The sequence below is a fragment of the Lissotriton vulgaris genome, chromosome 1_1 (assembly GCF_964263255.1).
Source record: "Lissotriton vulgaris chromosome 1_1, aLisVul1.2, whole genome shotgun sequence".
NCBI classification, from domain to species: Eukaryota; Metazoa; Chordata; class Amphibia; order Caudata; family Salamandridae; genus Lissotriton; species Lissotriton vulgaris.
Window position 1 is genome coordinate 1,196,290,302 of NC_141685.1, and position 20,162 is coordinate 1,196,310,463.

The 20,162-nt window shown below is 46.3% G+C and overlaps 1 protein-coding gene across 1 annotated transcript in view; it reads left to right on the top strand.

Moving 5' to 3' along the window:
- The first annotated feature begins 765 nt into the window (after positions 1 to 765).
- LOC147748904 (G protein-coupled receptor 35-like) overlaps positions 766 to 20,162 on the top strand; it is a 147,786-nt gene continuing 128,389 nt past the window's right edge. Inside the window, exon 1 of the mRNA XM_086964461.1 lies at positions 766 to 1,042. The gene's annotated coding sequence lies outside the window, so the exon portion shown is untranslated. The remainder of the gene's footprint in view (positions 1,043 to 20,162) is intronic.

Genomic DNA, 20,162 nt, shown 5'->3' on the forward strand with positions numbered 1-20,162 from the left:
CAAAGAGAAAATACATTGATAACTTGAAATAACACTCAAAACAAAGATTTGAAAAAACAATGTTGGTCATGCTCACCAGTATTAATCGATATGGATCATATATTGGCCTATGAAGTATCAGCTTGTTATACTCCTTATCATTTGTAACAAATTTTGATTTTTGATCACTTGTAAGGAACTATCACATTTGACAAATTCACAGGTGTTTTGTTCAAACACAACCTAACACCTGCCCTATAAACAGGGGTCGCTGTTGCTGTCCCTTGGGAGCCCCGAATCCTTGGTTGTGAATGGTGTCCACACAGGCAGAAAGTGGACTAGAAGTGGAAGCTTCAAAGTTTTTTCAAAATATTTTTGGGATCAATATTTGTGGGATTTTTAAATGTGTCCAAATATTCCAGAACGGGATACAGAGTCGGGTACAGGTGCTTTAAGTCGGGTATGGTGAGGTCTCTGGCGGATTTCACAAGGAATTTTGACATACACAGACAAAAATGCACACACTCTCTCCCTTTCTGTTTTTATAATCCTCGAAATTAGCTTTCCTAGCATAGACGCAGCGTGTCCTGCTCTAAGAGCGCTTGCAGGAAACATATATATCCCTTCAGATAGCGATAGCGCTTTAAGTAGGTGCTGAAGAGCTAGAGACGCCTTGTAATTACTTCCTTTTTTATGGTACTGAAACTTGTCATTGTTCGTCGCTTGCGGTGTTTGTTGTAACAGCGACACTGGTCATTGTTCCTCATTTGCAAGCTGGAAGTAAACATTACCGGGCCGCCGTCCTGTAGTGGGGGTTTTGATGCAGTCTCTTTTACCGCTGCAGTAGACAGGAGAGGGGCTAGCAGTCTTTCGAAGATAAGCGCTTATAAATTCAATGTATGGTAACTTGAAGGAAGAAACTCGGTTAGTGTGCATGTCCGCGCTTGTATCTGAAATCATTCTGCATACGAACTACGCACTCACTCTTGAACCGGGTTGCAGAGCGAGTCCTCCACTGCGGCTTCCGTAGAGAAGCTACGGGAACGGCTTGTTCCACACTCTAGTAAGTATATCACCTGCGTCCGATTTCCTTTATCATTGACTAGTTAGCTGTTCTGCTACGCTCGAATAGTTATGTATGTATAACGACGACAATGAGATCTGTATAAAAAAGTAAACATGTTTTTATCTTCCTGTTCATTAATAAACATTGTCATAGGGGAAGCGGTCTTGGTAATGGGAAATTGCCTCATGAAAGCTCAACGGTCTCAAATTAGCTCATATTTGGAAGGGAAGCTTTTATTTGTGTGGAAGGGGTAATGCGCGCTAAGAGGTGTATCACCTTGGGCTAGAGGAGGGACAGTCACGGGCGGTTCTAGTATTTTTGGCCTCCCCTGGCAGGAACAGAAGGTCATAGGCCCCTCTAGTTTGCATACAATGACGTCACAGGATATGGCATCAGAAGACGAGTCATCAATCGAGTGTTAGTCTTTAGGCATGGAAGCCACTTTGAAGAAGTACTTTTCATGGTGCAGCAGTAAAACAATAAAACATAAAAAATAGCACTAAAATAAGGACATGTATTTTAAAGTTCCATTAAGTGGAAATACATTATATTAATCCCAGTGGGTGGAAAGAATTGGTGTTGGTTTCTCCAAAACATGTCTTTTTTTTTTTTTAAATCTCTTCATTAGCAACAGGTTGGTCCGTATAAGCATGCAGTCAAATAGTAAACAGAGTACATTGACAACATCTGTAGTCATTATACAAAATAAGCATCCGGAACACGTGACCAAAAACATTACAGATGGTGTAACACATTCTGGAATCCAGTTTTCCGTTTTCCAGTTCTGGTTGTGAACCGCACGTATGCAAGGATAAGGCAAAGAGATACATATATTTCCAAACATAACAATAATGAAAATGCCAGCGTGAGAGAGAGAGCGACAAGCAACACAGCAATCATGACTGAGGTGGTGATAGTGTTGGCTTAGATAGACGAGGAGTGACGGAATGATACACAAGCAAACGTAAGTAGTGCAATATCGTCATTCGGAGTCAAGTAGGCGAAGAAATAGGGAAACAAGCACCCTCCCCTCAGGCACCATCAACAATTGGATCCGTGGTACCCCTCCCCCTCCCAGTCACAAAACAGTAATAGCAAGACATTCACTGCACGGCAAGCCAGGCTCTCTCGACAGGGCATTGTTATCTATCCCACCCCTTCCGGGACAATAGAACTCGCAGCTTGAGATTGTGCAGCCTGCGTTAACTTGCTAATGTATTGTCGATATGGGCCCCAGATATCCACTGGGCGTGAAGCCGTCGGGACTTGTGTAGAGTATTCTACACTATTGACGTTGCAGTGAGCCAGACTGCGTAGCCACGCCTTGGAGGTGGGGATTCATCTGGACCCCCAGAGTATAGCATTTTCCCTCTTTGCGAGCAAAAAGCCTATGGCAGCAAGTTTCCTGGTAGCACGGGGGAACTCCACAACATAACCCAGCAGCGCAATCTCTGATATGGGCAGCAGCTCTCATTCTAAAATGTCGCCCAATATGCGGTGCACCTGTAGCCAGTTCTCATGTAGTTTGGGACATGTCCAGGTAAGATGTGCAAAATCGGCGTGTGGGGCTTTGCAGTGCGGCCTGGCCGGGTTGAGTTTGTGAGTTAGGGCCGGCGTGATGTAAAGCCGCCTCAAAAATTTGAAATGTATCAATTTATGCCTACTATTAATTGAGACGTCTTTGGTAGCTTGGCAACAAGCAGCCCATTGGTCATCTGAGATAGAACCACCCAGATCAGTCTCCCATGCCGCACGAACCCGTGTATCCGAGGCAGGGAGCGCAGCCACACAGAGTTTATACAACCTAGAAACCATGTGTGCGCCCGTCTGGGACTGAATTAAGAAGGTTAGGGCCGCCATTTCATCTGGGGAGAGTGGAAACGAGGGGAACTTTGCTCTAAGCATGGATCGCAATCTGGTCAGGACAAATGAGTCCATAAACGTCCAGTCAGTGAATTGCTGATCTTCCGACACTGAAAAAACGTGTCCATCCGTGAACAAATCCCCTATCGGGGTGATCTGGTATTTTGATAACGTGTTGCAGACCACGGTCTCAGCGGTGATAGGGAACCAGTGGGGGTTCGGCAGGGGGAGAGCCGGCGAGTACAGTACGTCAAGCTGAAGTAGCCTGCGCAACTGTATCTAAGCCCAGGACGTAGTGGAAACGGTCTGTATGTCCTGTGGATCTCAGGGTATGCCCTTGGGTAGTAATGTCTTGAGGGTGATTGGCATCGCCAAGTCCGCTTCCGGCTTCAGGTATGGAATCCTAGCGTCCGGGTGAAACCAGGGTTGTGCATAAGAGCATTGCGCGACTATGTAGTAAAGATAAAAATCGGGTACCCCAAATGCACCACGTTCATAAGGCAAAGTCAAGGTTCGCCAGGAGACCCGTGGGTTTTTGTCTCCCCACACCAACCGTAGCAGCAACGAGCGCAGTTGAGTGAAGAAGATTTTGGTGAGTGGGATCGGGATGTTGTTGAACAAATATAGAAAACAGGGAAGCACTATCATTTTTATTATAGCGATGCGGCCAGCCATCGATAAAGGAAGGCGGAGCCAACGGGCGAGACCATCTTCCAGAAAGTCCAACGCCCGTCCATAATTTAGACAAATCATGGAGACCGTGTCTAGATGAATATGAATACCCAGATACTTCACAGAGTCTGCATTACACTCAAGCGGAAACGGACAGTCCCAGCGCTCTGTGGAAGGGGTGAGTGGGAAGATGTCAGATTTGTGCCAGTTGATACGAAGGCCAGAGAACTCTCCGAATTGAGCCACCTCTAAAAGTAGGGGCTCGAGGTTGGTTTCTGGGGTCTGGACATTTAGAATGGTATCATCTGCATAGAGGGAAATGAGAAGCGGACCAATGCGGAACTGGAGACCTCGGTGCATATGTTTTTCCTGAAAGTGTCTCACCAAAGGGTCCATGGCCAAGATATACAGCAGGGGGGACAGGTGGCATCCCTGTCTACTTCCTCGCGAGAGAGGAAAGCTTTCAGAAATGGTGCCATTAAGGCGCAACCGCGCCCTGGGGGAGGTATATAGCAATTCAACTGTGGCTACGAACATCGCAGGCATTCCCATCAGTCTCATGACTGACAAAAAAAGGGCCATTCTAAGGAGTCGAACGCCTTTTCAGCTTCTAAAAACACCGCGGCTGCCGGGGTGTCAGGGTCTATTCTGTGTAGTACCGAAAACAGCGTTCTGAGGTTGAAGGAGGTGGAGCGGTGGGGGACAAATCCGGACTGAGCCGGCGAAACAATGGACTCCATCAGCAACGATAATCGGATTGCGAGGACCTTGGCCAAAATTTTGTAATCAGTATTGAGTAGCGAAAGGGGCCTATAGGAGCCACAAAGGGAGGGGTCACGACCGGGCTTGGGAAGCAGGACAATGACTGCCTCTCGGAGCGTGGGTGGCAAAACCCCCTTCTCAAGTGCCTCCGCATACACCTCCATCAGGCGCGGGACTAGTTCTTCTTTGTATTCCTTATAGAAATCGGCAGAGAAGCCGTCAAGACCCGGTGCCGAAGAGCCCTTTAATGCATCTATGGCCTCGCTGACATATTCGGGAGTGATAGGAATGGCCAAGAAGTCCTGCATATATTTCTCCAGATACACCATTGCTATCTCATTGATGTAGGGGCCAGGGTCGCGACGGTCCCCCGTCAGAGTGGAAGTGTATAACGTTTTGTAATAGGATAGAAATGCATTGCAGACGCCAGGGGTGGTGTGGTGTCTAACGCCTAAGTCGTCCACTATGTCAGATATGTACGCGGCCTGACGGGGAGGGCGGAGCAGTTGCGCTAGGAGCCTGCCAGGTCTATCACCTTCTCCATATTGTCTAGCTGAATGTTGTGCGCACAAAAACTTCAATTCTCTGTCTGCAGCATCCCTGAACTCCTGCAACAACCCCAACCTTTTCGCTTCTATTGTGTCATCTGTGTCAGTGAGTGCGTTCCTGTCCAGCTTGGATATGTCCGTCACGATACGTGTCATGGCAGCACGAATCTCGCGCAAGGCACCCACGTGCTTAGTGATGCAAACCCCTCGAATAGTGGCCTTGAATCCCTCCCACAACATGGCCCATGTGTCTACTGTGCCCGTGTTGATCTCAAAATATTCCTCTATCGCTGTACGGATGTCTTCTTTGAAAACCGGGTCAGACAGGGCCCTTCCGGGAAAACCCCACTGTCTCTCGTATCCCCCCAACCTCAGAATCAGTAGAGTCAGTACTATAGGAGAGTGGTCTGACAACGTGCGTGGGAGTGTCATATGGTTATCCACCCAACCAGCCACCCCTGGAGAAAGAAGCCAGTAGTCGATCCTGGTGCTAGTGCTGTGATATCCAGAGTGATGCGTGTAGTTGGGTGAGTGAGGGTGTAGACGGGCCTCTATATCGATTAACGGGTAGTGTGCGCACATATCCGCCAGCACAGCTCGAGAGCGGGGTTTGCAATCTGGGGAGGGTGACGTACTGTCCCTAGCAGGGACCATCAACAAGTTAAAATCCCCACCTATCGCCAAAATGTCAGTGTCAGTGCGCAGCAAAGCATCATGGAGGCTCTGGAAAAAGGCGGGGGAGTCAGTGTTGGGACCATACACCCCAACAAAGGTGATCTTGAAGCCAAGAAGCACCCCTGTGACAATAACATATCTGCCCTCTTCATCGATGATGCTGTGAGTGTGCACAAAGGGGACGCGCCTGTGTACCAGTATCGCCACTCCCCGCGCATATCTGCTGTAGTAGGAGAAATATCTATGCTCGCCCCAGCTTTTAGCAAAGGAGGAGGAGTCGGATCGCACCAAGTGTGTCTCCTGCAGGAACAGCACATCCACCCCGTGTCGCGCTGCATAGTTGAGGACCTGTCTCCGCTTTCTCGTGTTATTTAAACCCCATACATTCCATGTCATCAAAGTAAGTCTGGAAGAGCCAGACTGCTGCCCTATCCTAGCCATTCAAAACCACAGATATCATAGTTGAACAGGCGTGTGCACATTCGCCGCCTCCCTACCGCAAAATAGGAATTATTCAAGAAGAAAAACAGTGCATTTATATGAACAATAGAACCAAGGAATGAAACAATCCCCTCACCCCACCCACCACCCAGCCTCTCATTAAGCCCTAAGAGGCATCTCCCTACCCAAGGAGTAATATCAAGGTCAACTAGCAAAAGCAATGTTCCAGTGATAAACTCGAAAAATAAGAACAATCTAAGAAAGAGGCACAATACGGCCCGTGCCATGGGAGCAGGCAACGCTCCATCATGCGGGTATCCCAGCCAGGACGACATCCAACTTTCAACAAGTATAGAAATACTGCAATGACATCAACAATTTTTGATGCATTATGCAAAAGTGAACGGCCTAGGTGAAGAGGATATGTGTCAGCCCTGCCCGCTCTCAGCAAAGAGGTCAGCACTTATCTGTGAGTCTGTGTGTGGTGGCGATCGTTGTGCTTCGCCTGAGGCCCGAGGTGACCCTTTATTTTTATGGGCTTGACAGAATTCTTGAGCCTCAGCGGGGGAGTCAAATATGCGGAACCTGCCATCCATGTCCACTCGTAGTCTGGCAGGGTATAGCATTCTGTAGCGCAACCACAGTTTACGCAGAGAGGCTTTGACACCAGTGTATTTGCGACGAGCGTCTTGCACCATCATCGTAAAGTCTGGGAAAAATGAAAGTGTCCCACCCTGCCATTTCACTTTGCCGGCTTCCAGGGCAGCCTTTAAAGCAGTGTCTCGATCTCTGAACTGCATGATTCTAGCAATTATGGGTCGGGGTGGCAGTCCTGGACGAGGCCCCAACGATCTCTGCGCACGTTCCACAATGAAGCCAGTAGTGAAAGTGTCCCTGCAGAATAACTCGATCAGGAGATTTTCAACGAACGTGTCGAAGCGTCCAGTCGCCTTCGTTTCCGCCACCCCTATTATGCGAATGTTATTGCGCCTGCTGCGAGCTTCTAAATCCTCATTCTTTATAGCAACATCTTTAAGGATCTTTTCCACTCGTTCCAGTCTCTTCAGCGTCGGCGCAGCTCCATCTTCCAGGTCAGAAACCCTGGATTCGGCCACATCCAGGCGTCTATCGTGCGTTTGAATCTTCGCGCCCATATCCTCCATTTTCTTTTCGAGGGTGTCAAAGCAGGAATCCAGGGCCTTAAATCCAGCACGCATTTCGCCCAGCATCTCGGCGACCAAACCAGCGGCGTCTCTTGTTGTCGCTGGGACTGCAGTGTCCGTGGGTTGGTCAGGCGGGGTATCAGCTGAGCGGAGGGAAGCCTTGTCGAAACTGAGTTTCCTCTGATTAGGGTCTCTTTTCCCCATGGTGGGAATGATGGAGGGAGAGCTACAGTGCGACTAGCCCACCGCGAGGAGCGTGCCCAGAAAGAGTATTGTAAACAGACCCAGGCCTCCCAACAGGGGAGGGGGGGGCGTCCAGACCAAGGCAAATAGATCAGGGGCCCCAATCTCCATCCCGAGCTTGGTGTAGCCAGCGCAGCGGGAGTCCAGGGACTACGAAGGCCAAACTGCGCGACACCAGGGGTCAATTGGTCCAGGGCAGCACTTCTGTCTAGTGCTAGTCCGGTGGTAAAGCCCCCGTGTTGTATAAGGCCAGTGTAGGGTCAAGGTGTTAGCGCTGTGCCAGCAGTGCAGGCGATCTCTCCACTTCGTGGTGTGGCAAATGATGATGTCGCAGGGTGACCAGGCACTTAGGGCAAGCGATGGAAGCGGGCAAATAAGCAGACCCACAGAGGTCATGCAGACCTATCGTGGCATTTCAACTTCTCCACTGGCAAGCCGTGTGTAGTATTGGCAGTAGCGGTGAAGAGATGATCAATTGCGCTTGTTGTAGGCTTATAAGGGGACAGGCACGCTTCAGGGGATTGTTACCGTGGTGGGGGCGAATGTGTAGTGCCCCCACCTGTCTCGTAGATGCGGGGACGTCTAAGAGTTGCCCAAGAGCCCCCCGAGTGAACCCCCCGCCACCCCCCAAGCGCACAAAGGATCGGCCGCCCGCCGCCCCCTCCCGCCACCACACATCCCGGGCAGGCCCCAAAATCGATGGCCCCAGCTCGCGAGGCCGGACCAGGCCTCAAAGGCCGGTCCCGCTCCGGGGGCCCGCACCCCCACCAAAGGAGCCCACCAGGGACAAGCAGCGGGCCAGGGAGAGCCCGACAGCGACCCCAATGCCAAGGGGGGCCACAGAAGACTCACCAGGCGCTCCGGCGCTGCAGGGTCACGTCCGGCGAGGCCCGACAGGCCTCACCACCCCTCCGCAATCTCGCCCTTCCGTGCCGTCCCCCAGCCTCAAGCCTCTGTCCGCCGCATCCGGATGTCTCCAGGGCCGTCACCGGGTATTTTCAGCCGTCAGGCAGCGTTGGCTCTCATGGGAATGTCCCCGTTCGCGGCCCGCACGGCGGAGCTCTACTTTCGGGCGGCCATTCCGATCGCCTGCGTAGCCACGCCCCCAAAACATATGTCTTTAATTACATTTCAACAAGTTGTTTCCAGATCAGTGCATTACTATGTATATATGTGGTATTTTTAAAGTACAAACGTATCGGGAATGAAGCAGATTGCTGTGTAGGGTGAAAACTAAAGTCAGTCAACAAGCAATAGGGGTAACTGGTCTGTGGACTTCCCTGCATTATGATGTAGTGTTCTTTAAAGAGTTGAGTACAAAGCAGTTTCTTAAATTTGAGCCATTGGGGGCTATCCAGATAGATATTGGACTCTCATTCTGGATCCTTGGTGCATAGATGGGGAAAGACTTTTTTCTTTTCTTCATTTTTTGTACTTCTACAGCATCCGCCTGAAGGTCTCCTTGCAGCAGCTGTCATTCACTTAGACAGGTGTGACAGTCGAATCTAGTGGTATTTTTATGATACAAAATGCTGCAGAGATCTGTAACAGGTCAAAAACAAGCAAAAAAGTCTTTGGGTAATGGGAGAAGTAGCTGCTTTGTGAACTGTGTTAATCCATTACGATGGCCAGTCATGATGGCTTTGTAGATAATACAGCTGGTTTTGAAGGTAGACCTGGCTGGCAAGGGGAGAGTACAGAGTTTCATCAGGTTGGTGTGATGTGGTCATATTTCTTATGTCCCTATTGAGATGTGCTGCAGCATATAGGATGCCCTTAAGGGGCGGCAGTGTGAATTAAAATTCCACAATAGTTTCTCAGGTATGTAGTGCAATAGGAGGTGCATAGCACATAAGATATTTGAACAAGAAAGATATTAAAGCAAACAAAATATTTGAAAATAGCTTGACTTCTGTTGAAGTCCTCACTCAAGTCAGTTATTGCTAGTTTGTTGAACATTAATGATTAGTTACTTCTTCACACCAAGAAAGCAGATCTTTGTTGCAATGGCAAGGCCATGTGCAATCTGAAAAGTCACTGTGCAACAAACTGTTGAACGCATTTTGCACACAGCTGGACTGGGATCTGGGGATATCAACAGCAGGTTGCATACAGGTAAGTAAATGGAAAAATATTCTTCGAACTTTGGAAAGCAACCCTAGGCCTTCCTTCTTCAGGCATCACAGTCTTGACCAAAGCGATGAGGTCCAAGGAAGGAAGAGCCCTCCTCTGTGTCACATACCCATTGTCCAGTGCTGCAAGACTATGCTATGCCCCTCCCTGGTGCTTTGCAGCACTTGGCTATGATTGTGGGCTCAAGGGAGGGAGCACCTTGCCCTAGCATTCAGTCTATGGAATCAATTCTTACATCAAAAAGTGAAGAAGAGGCTCCACCCTAACCCACCCTATCACTAGGGTTCCCGGCTCAGTATCACATGCTAATTGTCCTGCAAAGAGATAATGGAAAATTGGCTGTTTATGGTTTCAGAAAGATGTTTATATGGCGGTTCATTTCAGGGGTTTCATCTCATTACACCCAGTCCTCAATCATCCCCTCTTCTCTTGAACTGATAAAGCATGTGATATTGAGGAAATGCTGCGTCTTGAAACATGCTGTCCTATGTGGCAAACTTGGTTCTCCAACTTGACCAACCTGTTTGATCTCGGGCAAGTCATGTGCTTCCTTGGTCTTTTTATTCTTATCTGCTATTCAGTGGCATCTGCTGCAAAACTCAAGTGGGGGCGCAGGGGGTGGGGCAGGGAGAATATCGAAGACAAAAATATCTTCATACACAAATATCGATGTAAAAATATCGATAGTTAAAATATGGACATCCTATCTTTAAAATGTAAATAACAATAATATAAAAAAAATATAGATGTAAAAAATATCGATGCTCAAAATATCGTTTTTTTATATATAAAAATATTGTTAAAACAATTATATTATAAAATGAACTAAAATAATTTACTTAGATTTCATATACATTAAAAAATGTAATAAACACATTCAATTTAAAACAATTTAAATGTACATATATAAATGTATATTTACTTGCAAAATAAAATAGTTATTAGTTTAATTATTTTCATTATAAATATATAAATATTAACTATAATATATATATATATATATATATATATATATATATATATATATATATATATATATACATGCACCTATAATATAAAATATAATAATAAAACATTATATTATAAAATAAAATACCAAAATATTTATACATTTTCAAACTTACATTTTGCACTCCTTTGAGTGCAACAGTAGGAACATTGTTGAATGGTGTAAAGTTAAACATTTACTATTGCCACTCCAGTGACTGCAGCAGTAGGGAAAGTGTTGGATAGCGTAGGGGTATTAATTACTATTCTCTCTCCAGTGAATGCAACAGTAGCGAAAGTGTTGGATTGCGAAGGGGAAAAACTTACTATTCCCACTCCAGTGAGTACAACAGTAGGGAAAGTGTTGGATAGCGGAGGGATAACATTTACTATTCCCACTCCAGTCAGTGCAATAGTAGAGAAAGTGTTGGATAGCGGAGGGGTAAAAACTACTATTCCCACTCCAATAAATGTAACAGTAGGGAAAGTGTTGGATAGCGGAGGGGTAAAAATTACTTTTACCACTCCAATGAGTGCAACAGAGGGGAAAGTGTTGGATAGCAGAGGGGTAAACATTACTATTCCCACTCCAACTAGTGCAACAGAAGGGAAAGTGTTGGATAGCGGAGGGGTAAAAATTACTATTCCCACTCCAGTCAGTGTAAGAGTAGGGAAAGTGTTGGATAGTGGCAAGGTAAAATTTACTATTCTTTCTCCAATCAATGCAACAGTAGGGAAAGTGTTGGATTGCGGAGGAGTACCAATTAATATTCTCACTCCAGCAAGTTCAAACTGTAAAAACAATCAAAATATTAATAACAAAAATATTTTAAAAACAAAATAAATAAAAAAATTCAGAAATGTTTGTCAAACTCAGGATGCATCAATCATACAAATTGGGCAATCTATGTCAAGCGTTCGAAACCTGGCGCAGAAAAATGAAAATATGATTAATGTTCAACAGCTTAATATGATTGAAAAAGTATTCTTAGAAAAGTTGTCATCAAGTGAGGCAATGCGGGCACAAAATACATAAAAGTTTTCTAATGCACAAACAGGATTAACAAAAATGGCCAGAAAAAGGCACAAAAGGCCCAAAATAAATCTAAGGAATTAGTAACAACCACACGAGAAGAAAAGATGAAAGTTTGCTACTCAATCTTTAAATGTAAACTCCATAATAGTTGTTAAACACGGCCAAAAATGGTAGCAATGGGTGTTGATTGTCCTGAAAGCCACATGCAGATTGATACCATTCAGGCAAGGGGCATTAAATAGTAACTTAGACAACAAATAGGAGGGAAACCATCCCAAGATGAGATGATAAAAGCTGTAACTCTACTAACTAATGATGTGGAATGTCAAATAAAAACATCTATGATTTTAATTTAAAATAATGGCCTGGATAGCTTACAGAATAGCAACTATATCACATTGGCACCTATTCATGTTAATCATCAACAAATGCTATCTGTGAAACGGACCACGTTGTTGACTCCCTGTTTACTGTGAATCAATAGGGAAACCCAAGTAGTATAATGCCAAATGGTTTATTAACCCCTCCCCTGCTGATGACGGAACCGCTCCGTCATCAGCTACGGTTGGGCTGTGCTGATGACGGAGCGGTTCCGTCATGGCCCGGGCGCCGCGCCTGCGCGGCGCTGATTTCGCGCCTGCGCGGCAGTTGTGTTGAGCAGGGCGGGTCATGACGGAACCGCTCCGTCACCAGCACAGCTCAACTGCTGCTGGTGACGGAGCGGTTCTGTCACCAACATGCGGCCGCCGCGCAGCCGCCCCGCCCCTTTAGTGCTGCGGCGGAATAGCCGCCGCAGCGAAAGGGTTAATAGGTTCATGGCTCATGACAATGGACTATATGAAGAAGCAAGATTATCCAATTATTCGACTAATCATCATGCCAAGACAATTTTTATCCCAGTGTACATTCTACAGGTCCTCATGACATTCTTCATCAAAGTGCTCTTTTAAAACTGTTAGCATTTATCCTAACCTTATCTGGTCTTACGGCCGTAGATATTAAGGCAATCCAATTTAAACAAGATCCTTCTAATACCGCTCAGGATATAACCCATGCCATGTGGTCAACCCCTGAAATTGCAAATAAAGTATTTGACTGTAGAGCGCAGTTCGAAGAGTGGTGCATTGAAGACCAGAAATATGCCCTTTCATACTATCCAATTATTGCGAGTCCCTCTATGACTCCTAAGAGGGATGTAACAACAGTGATGGGTCTTGGCTCTCACTCAGCAAGGCTGAGCCATTAAGTTATCGAACAGAACAATTGCCAATGCTGAGACTGACTACTCCTTTATTTGTTAAATAGTTTCATGAAACAAAGCATGAAATTCTGCTTTAAAGATTGCACCTTAGTCATAAACAAACTCTTCAATCTTCATTTATTTTTTCAAAAGACAGCATAATTTGTTGTGCATTTCAATATAAATATATTGAAATGCACAACAAATTATGCTGTCTTTTGAAAAAATAAATGAAAATTGAAGAGTTTGTTTATGACTAAGGTGCAATCTTTAAAGCAGAATTTCGGGCCAGATGCATCAAGCATCCATTTTGCGATTCCTTATTAGCGAAAAATAAGGAATCGCTAATAAGGAATAGCAAAATGGAATGCATCAAGCAATCACTATAAAAATAGCGATTCCTTAGAATTCCTTAATTGCGACTCGCAAATTGCGAGTCGCAATTAATGAATACCTCCCCATTAATTCCTATGGGCCTAGAGGCCCATAGGAATGAATGGGAAGACAATCTCAATTTGCGAATCGCAATTAGCGATTCGCAAATTGAGATAGCGAGTTCAAGGGTGCAGGGGTGTCCAAAGGACACCCTGTTACACCCCTGAATGTGATCTCTACACATATGTTGCGCACACACATGCCCTTAGGGCATGTGTGTGCGCAACATGAAACTTTGAAAAATGCACAAAAGTGCATTTTTCAAAGTTTTTGCAAATTACCATGAAGTTGTACTTCGTGGTAATTTGCGTGCCCTATTAGCGAATTCGCTATTTTTGATACTTTCATGCATTGCATTTAAGGAATCTCAATTTGAGATTCCTTAAATGCAAACAATCGCAATTTAGCGAATTCTCTATTTGCGATTTTTGCATTTGGGATGATGCATCCCAAATGCAAAAATTGCACTCGCAAAGGGCCAGATTCTGAGAATCTGGCCCTTTTGCGAGCGCATTTCGCTTGATGCATCTGGCCCTTCATGCTTTGTTTCATGAAACTATTTAACAAATAAAGGAGTAGTCAGTGTCAGCATTGGCAATTGTTCTGTTCTATATCCTAAGAGGGATGGGCAGCCCATACCTCCCAACATTTCAAAACTGCCTTCTTGCCTCCTACGTGGTGTTATTTGGCCCTTCTCAAATTGTCAAAAATGTCTTGTTTAACAATAACAAATTCAGCCCCTGAATCTCGCATTTGTGAACAATCAGTTAAGAGGAAAATGCTAAAGGATGACTGCACCTGGATTCTTTCTGCATTATCAGGAACTACAGTCATCAACAAAGATTGATGTGAAGCTAACCTTGACAAACCACAATTGCCTGTGAGAATTTGCTTCTGGAATGTTCACAGCCTTACAAGGCTTCTGGAAATTCCAGAGGCAACATTATTTCTGCAAAGCTTTGAAATACTGATGCTCCAAGAAACATGGAGAGAGCAAGGTGCGCCAATCATCGGATTACAAGAATTTGCCACCAATGCCACACGCACATTTCACAAGGTCGCGCTGAAGAAGGGCTAGCAATAGCTGTAGGAACAGAATTAGAAGTTAAGACCCAAATAATTCCTTTGAATTGACATGGTTGCAATGTGTAAACTTAAAATGTTTCTCTTTGATCTTTCTATTAAACATTTACTTAAACACAGTGAGAAATAGTAAGATAGCCCATATGTCCATTTTGTGAGAAATTGTTAAATCATTGACTTTTTCATATCCAAATGCAAACTTAGTTATCTCTGGTGATTTCTATATCTGACTAAACACTGGAAACGCTCTAACAACAAAATCATCTGGTTAGTCCAACTTCATCATTACTAAAATTTGCTGTGAACAAATCAAACAATTTGGCTTATTGATGCACAATAAATAAGTTCTGAAGGATGTATCACAGTTTCAATATTTAGCTCCACCCATCAGAGTTTTGTAATCAACTATACCAACATTTTAAAGGGCCTGTCTCCCCATGTAGTCGGTTATGCTACAAGGTCCGACTTGAAAGTGACTATAATCTGCAGTCCAATAAACAGGAAGAGATAATGCAGCAATCAACCAATCAATCACTCAGGGAATTTTAAGCACACTACTCACCTGTGAGGGTTCCAAGGCGCTGAGGGGGTGGTCCAAAGATCTGTTTAGCTGAAGAGCCAGGTCCCGAGGGTCTTCCTGAAGGTGTTCAGGGAGGGGGTGCATGTGATGTCTGCCGTAGCTCGTTCCAGGTCTTGGCTGCAATGTGAGAGAAGGATCTTCCTCCTGCTCTGGCTCTGTGGATGCGCAGGGTTTCGGCCAGGACGAGGTTGGTAGATCGGAGGTTTCTTTTGGGTAGGTGGAAGTTGATTCTGTTGTTGAGGTATTTGGGTCAGTTGTTGTATACGCATTTGTAGGCGTGAGTGAGGACTTTGAAAGGGACTTTTTCTCCACGCAGAGCCAGTGGAGACTTCGTAGGTGTTGGCTAATGTGTTCGTGTCGGGGGATGCTGAGGATGAGTCTGGTGGAGGTGTTCTGTATTGTCTGGAGTTTGCGGAGTACGGACTTGTTGATGCTGGCGTAGAGTACATTTCCATAATCCAGTGTGCTGGTGATGAGTGCGTGGGTGACTGTCTTCCTTGACTTATGGGGGGATCCACTTGAAGGTCTTGCGGAGGGTGTTGAAGCAGCTGGAGGTGACAGTGTTGACCTGTCGGTTCATGGTGAGTGATGAGTCGAGTACGATGCCGGGGTACTTGGTGTGGTCTGAGTGAGTAGATGGGCTTCCGAGGGCGGTTGGCCACCAGATGCTGTCCCATGCAGAAGAGATGGTACCGAGGACTTCTGTCTTCTCGGCGTTCAGCTTCAGGCAGCTGTTGGTCATCCAGACTGCGACATCTTGCATTCCTTTCTGGAAGTTAAGTTTGGTAGTGGTGGGGTCTTTGGTGAGGGAGAGGATGAACTGGCTGTCGTAAGCGTAGGATACGTTGTTGAGGCCATGTTGTGGGATGATGGGTGCGAGGGGGGCCATGTAGATTTTGATGAGGGTGGGGCTCAGGGATGAACCCTGCTGGACTCCGCAGGTGATTTTCGTGGGGTCTGAGAGGAAGGGTGGGAGTCTGATCCTTTGGCTTCTTCCAGGGAGGAATGACCGGATCCAGTCAAGGGCTGTTCCTTGTATGCCTGCATTGTGTAGTCTGGTGACTAGTGTGAGATGGGAGATGGTGTCGGAGGCCACTGATAGGTCGAGTAGAATGAGGGCTGCGGAGTGGCCTTGGTCCAGGAGGGTGCGGATGTCATCTGTGGCAGCGAGTAGGGCGGTCTCTTTGTGTGGATGCTTAAGAATCTGGATTGGTACGGGTCGAGTTCGGGTTCTGTTCAATGAATTGTGTCAGTTTACTGTTGACTGTTTTCTCTGCAACTTTGGCTGTGAAGGGGAGGAGCGAGATAGTTCTTGAGGTCGCTGGGGTCAGCTGTGGGCATCTTGAACAGGGGTCTTACTTCTGCGCGCTTCCAGTTGTCTAGGAAGGTGCCTATTTTGAAGGCAGTGTTGATGGTGCGTTTTAGTTTGGGTGTGATGCCGGCCGTGGCTCTGTGGTGGATGTGAGGGGGGCAGGGCTAGGCGGGCCCCCCGAGTTGATGCTTTTCATGGTTGAGGCGGTGTCTTCACCGTGATCGGTGTTCAGTTGGAGATGGTGGGTTGGCTGGTGTTTCTGGGGGGCCTTCTGTGGCGCCTGTTGGATGGTCGATGAAGTTGTCGTAGAGGTTTTTGATCTTGAGGTGGAAATAGGTTCCAAGCTTGTCACAGAGGTCTTGGGATGGGGTAGTGTCTGTGGCTGCGCTGTGTGGGTTGGTGAATTCTTGAATAACACTATAAAGTTCCTTGGCGTTGGTCGAGTTGGCGAGGATTTTGTTGTGAATGAAGTTCCTCTTGGTGGCTCTGATCTGGTTGTGGAAGTCTTTCATGGCATCCTTGTAGGTGATGTGGTTTTCGGTTGTCTTGGTGTTTCTCCAGTGCATCTGTAGGTGCGTCTGGCTTCTTGGAGAGCGGTGGTGAACCAGGTGGCTTTCCTTGGGCGCAGTCTGTTGGGATGGCATAGCGGGCAAGCTCGTCTGCGCAGTTGGAAATCCAGGTGTGGAGTTCTCTGGCTGCGTCATTTGCGTCGGGTGCCCAGGTGTGGTTGTCTCGGGTGAGGGTGGAGTTAAGGTGCTCGTCTGTAACCTTGCTCCAGTTCCTTTGTGGTGGGCGAGGGGCTGGGTTGGGTGCCTTGGGTTTGTTGACGGCAAAGTGTACGCAGTGGTGGTCGGTCCATGGTGGCTGAGTTGTGTGGCTGAACTGGATGCTGTTTCCTGCCGCGAAGATGGGGTCAAGGGTGTGTCCTGCTCTGTGGGTTGGTGTGTTGATGAGTTGTTTAAGTCTGATGCTGGCGAGGTTGTCACAAAGGATAGTGGAGTTGGGGTTGCTGGGGTTGTAGACCTGAACTGCTCGAAGTTCAGGTCTCCAATGTGTATGTAGTTTGTTGAGGCGATGGCATGGGGTGCAATGAAGTCGGTGATGGTGGTGGCGATGGGTGTTCGGGGGCCGGGGGTCTGTAGTCAAGGGTTCCTCATAGTATGGCTTTAGGGGTGGTCTGAATCTGGAAGTGCAGGTGTTCGGCGGAGGGGAAGGTCTCACTGGAGGTGGTGAGGTGGAGGGTGCTTTTGTGGGCAATAGCGAGGCCCCCTCCAGGGTGGTTCGGGTGGTCTTGTATCCGTCTGGGATGGCGGTGCTGATGTCGGGGGTGGAGTATGCATTGGTCCAGGTCTCTGTGAAGAAGGCAATGTCGGGCGAGAGTCGAGTAGGTTCCAGATTTCCATGGCGTGTTGTACATTGAGAAGGATGCATTTTAGGGTGTCTCCAGTGCTGGCGTCGGCGATGTTGGAGACCGGGGTGGCGGTGAGGGTCTGGCAGCAGTGGAATCAGGAGAACTGGCCGTGGGTCGTGTTCGGCATGGCCTGTTGGCATTCTCTAAGTCTTCCAGGTTTGAGTGCGAGGAGGGGGTTGGTAGTGTCGTAGCAATGGGTAGTGGGAGGTCCAGGGTTCCTGGCGCTGGCCAGAGTCAAGTCGCAGACAGGCGCACACAGGCTTGCCTTTGGCACGCTGTTGGCGCATCCGCTGTGTGCGTCCGCTGCACGACAGCGAAGCGGCCGCCATTAAGTAGGGTAGGTGGAAGGGAGGAGAGGCTGGGAGGCGGTTGCGGGGTAATTCTGAGGGGGAATTCCCGGGGGGAACTCCGGGGGAGGGGCCGCAGAAGTAGTAGCAGCAAAAGGAACAGGCAGGCACGAGAAAATAAACACAGTGAGGAATTAGAGCAAGACACAGATGGGTACAATAACAGTGGCATAACAGGGAAAAATTAAGAAGAAAAAAATGGCTGAGAAAGGTTATTGTGGTTGCAGGCAGTCTGGTCCCAGTTGGAGCGGGCAGCAGGAGCGGGCAGCAGCCTCGAACCTCCCAAGTAGGAGATTGGGGTCTGGAGGCAAGAGACAGCACAGCAGAGCTGTGGGGAGAGAGTGGACCTAGACCGAGGGTCGGAGGTCTTGCAGAGATATTAATAAGATCTAGCTGCTCTCATTAAAAGCTCCAAAGTCGACAAATAAAATTCCATAAGCAAATATTTAATCACAAAATTCCCAGCCAAAACACAAGAAAGGCTAATCTTCTAGTAAAATCTAACAATAAATGGTACAGGATGAAATTGTATCAACAACAAAACAAACAAAAGGCGGTGAATAGAGCGACAAGGGCTGTCTTTTGTCACAAATGCATGTTTACTCAATCTTTACTTAAACAAACGTTGAAAGCTTTAATGAAGTCATACAAGCTAGCTTTATGGACTGGAAAGAACAACTACCACCTGGAATAAACTGTTATCTGCAAGCAAGTAAAATAATACTTAAGCAATATAGTTAATAATTAATGGCCTTAAAATGGTGGTAATAGGGCCGGCAGTGCAAACATTACAGGAAATGTCTAGGTGGACTACATTTCCAACTTGTACGGATCACAACCGGTAACTTTGTTTAGTATATATCCTTTTGAAAGATTAAATTGACAGAGAAACGTGGAGGAAAAATGGGAAATATTTCCCACGAAAACCAGGAAAAGTCGAATATGGTAGTTTCACATGGTAGACACATCAACTTCCCTCATAATGGCGCTGCTAGAAAAAGAAGAAACATCAGCATTGTTGAAACGGTATAGGCCAAATGGGGCACCTGTTCCAAATGGCCTCCCAAAATGCTGTTTTTAGGGCTAATCCAGATCAGTGGGCTGAGATCCCGACTGCCCTTTAAAATCAGGTCTTTCTGACCCTGAAATTGTCCCTGAATCATGGCAAGCAAGCATTTTTCAACCTATCTACAAAAGCAGTCCTCCGGCTGTTCCTACAAACTATAAGTTAATAGCTTTGACAGACATTGAGACAAAAGACTTCACCTCTCGTCTCTTAGGGGAGCTTGAAGAATGGTTAGCAACAGTGCACCTAATTTGCTTGCTCTACTGTTGATGACAATGCAGTACTCAGGAAGCAAAAGCGATATATCTGTTTTGTCGACCTTAAAGCAGCATTTGACACAGTTCCTAGAGTTTTGTTATGGAAAAAGGTAGCTGCATTGGAAGTGCCTCTGAAATTACTAAACCTTATCCTCCTTTATACGAAAGTCTGGGTGCAGGTCAAGTTAGGTGATGGAACCTGCCTTACACAGAGAATTTAAATTTCTAATGGCTTAAAACAAGGGTGTGTGCTTGCCCCGTGTTTATTTAATCTTTTCATGGCGGATTTGAAACAACATCTGGAAGCAAAATTTCCTGTTCTCCCAAATTCTTCAATATACTGATGATACCATTCTACTCAGCCATACACTTATAGGTCTACATCGCTTAATAAATTCCATTGACAAATATATACCTCTTAATCACCTTGAGTTTAATATTAAGGGAAAAAAATGGAAATCAGGGTATTTACAACATGATCAAGAACCTAGAATGCGAGAGGACAGCCAATTGAATTAGTTAAATACTTGGTATTTTGTTCGATAATAGGATCTCTTTTACCGGTCATTTTTATCTATTAAGATCCAAAACAGCTCCTCTTCTTTTTACCTTAAAATCACATTGAGAAAAACTAATGTGCTCGACTTCTGATCATCTTGTAAAAATGACATCTGCTAAAAAAATTCCAACATTAGCCTATGGCTCAGTCATCTTCCATGGGATAGCAATGCAATAGCAGCCGCAAAAAACATAGCCACAGACAACCCCAGCAACTATCGCTAATGAGATGCAGAGTGGGCGTTCCCGTGCAAAAAGCTGTGACAACACCACTCCGCAACATTCTTAAGGACCAGCCAGGTCGG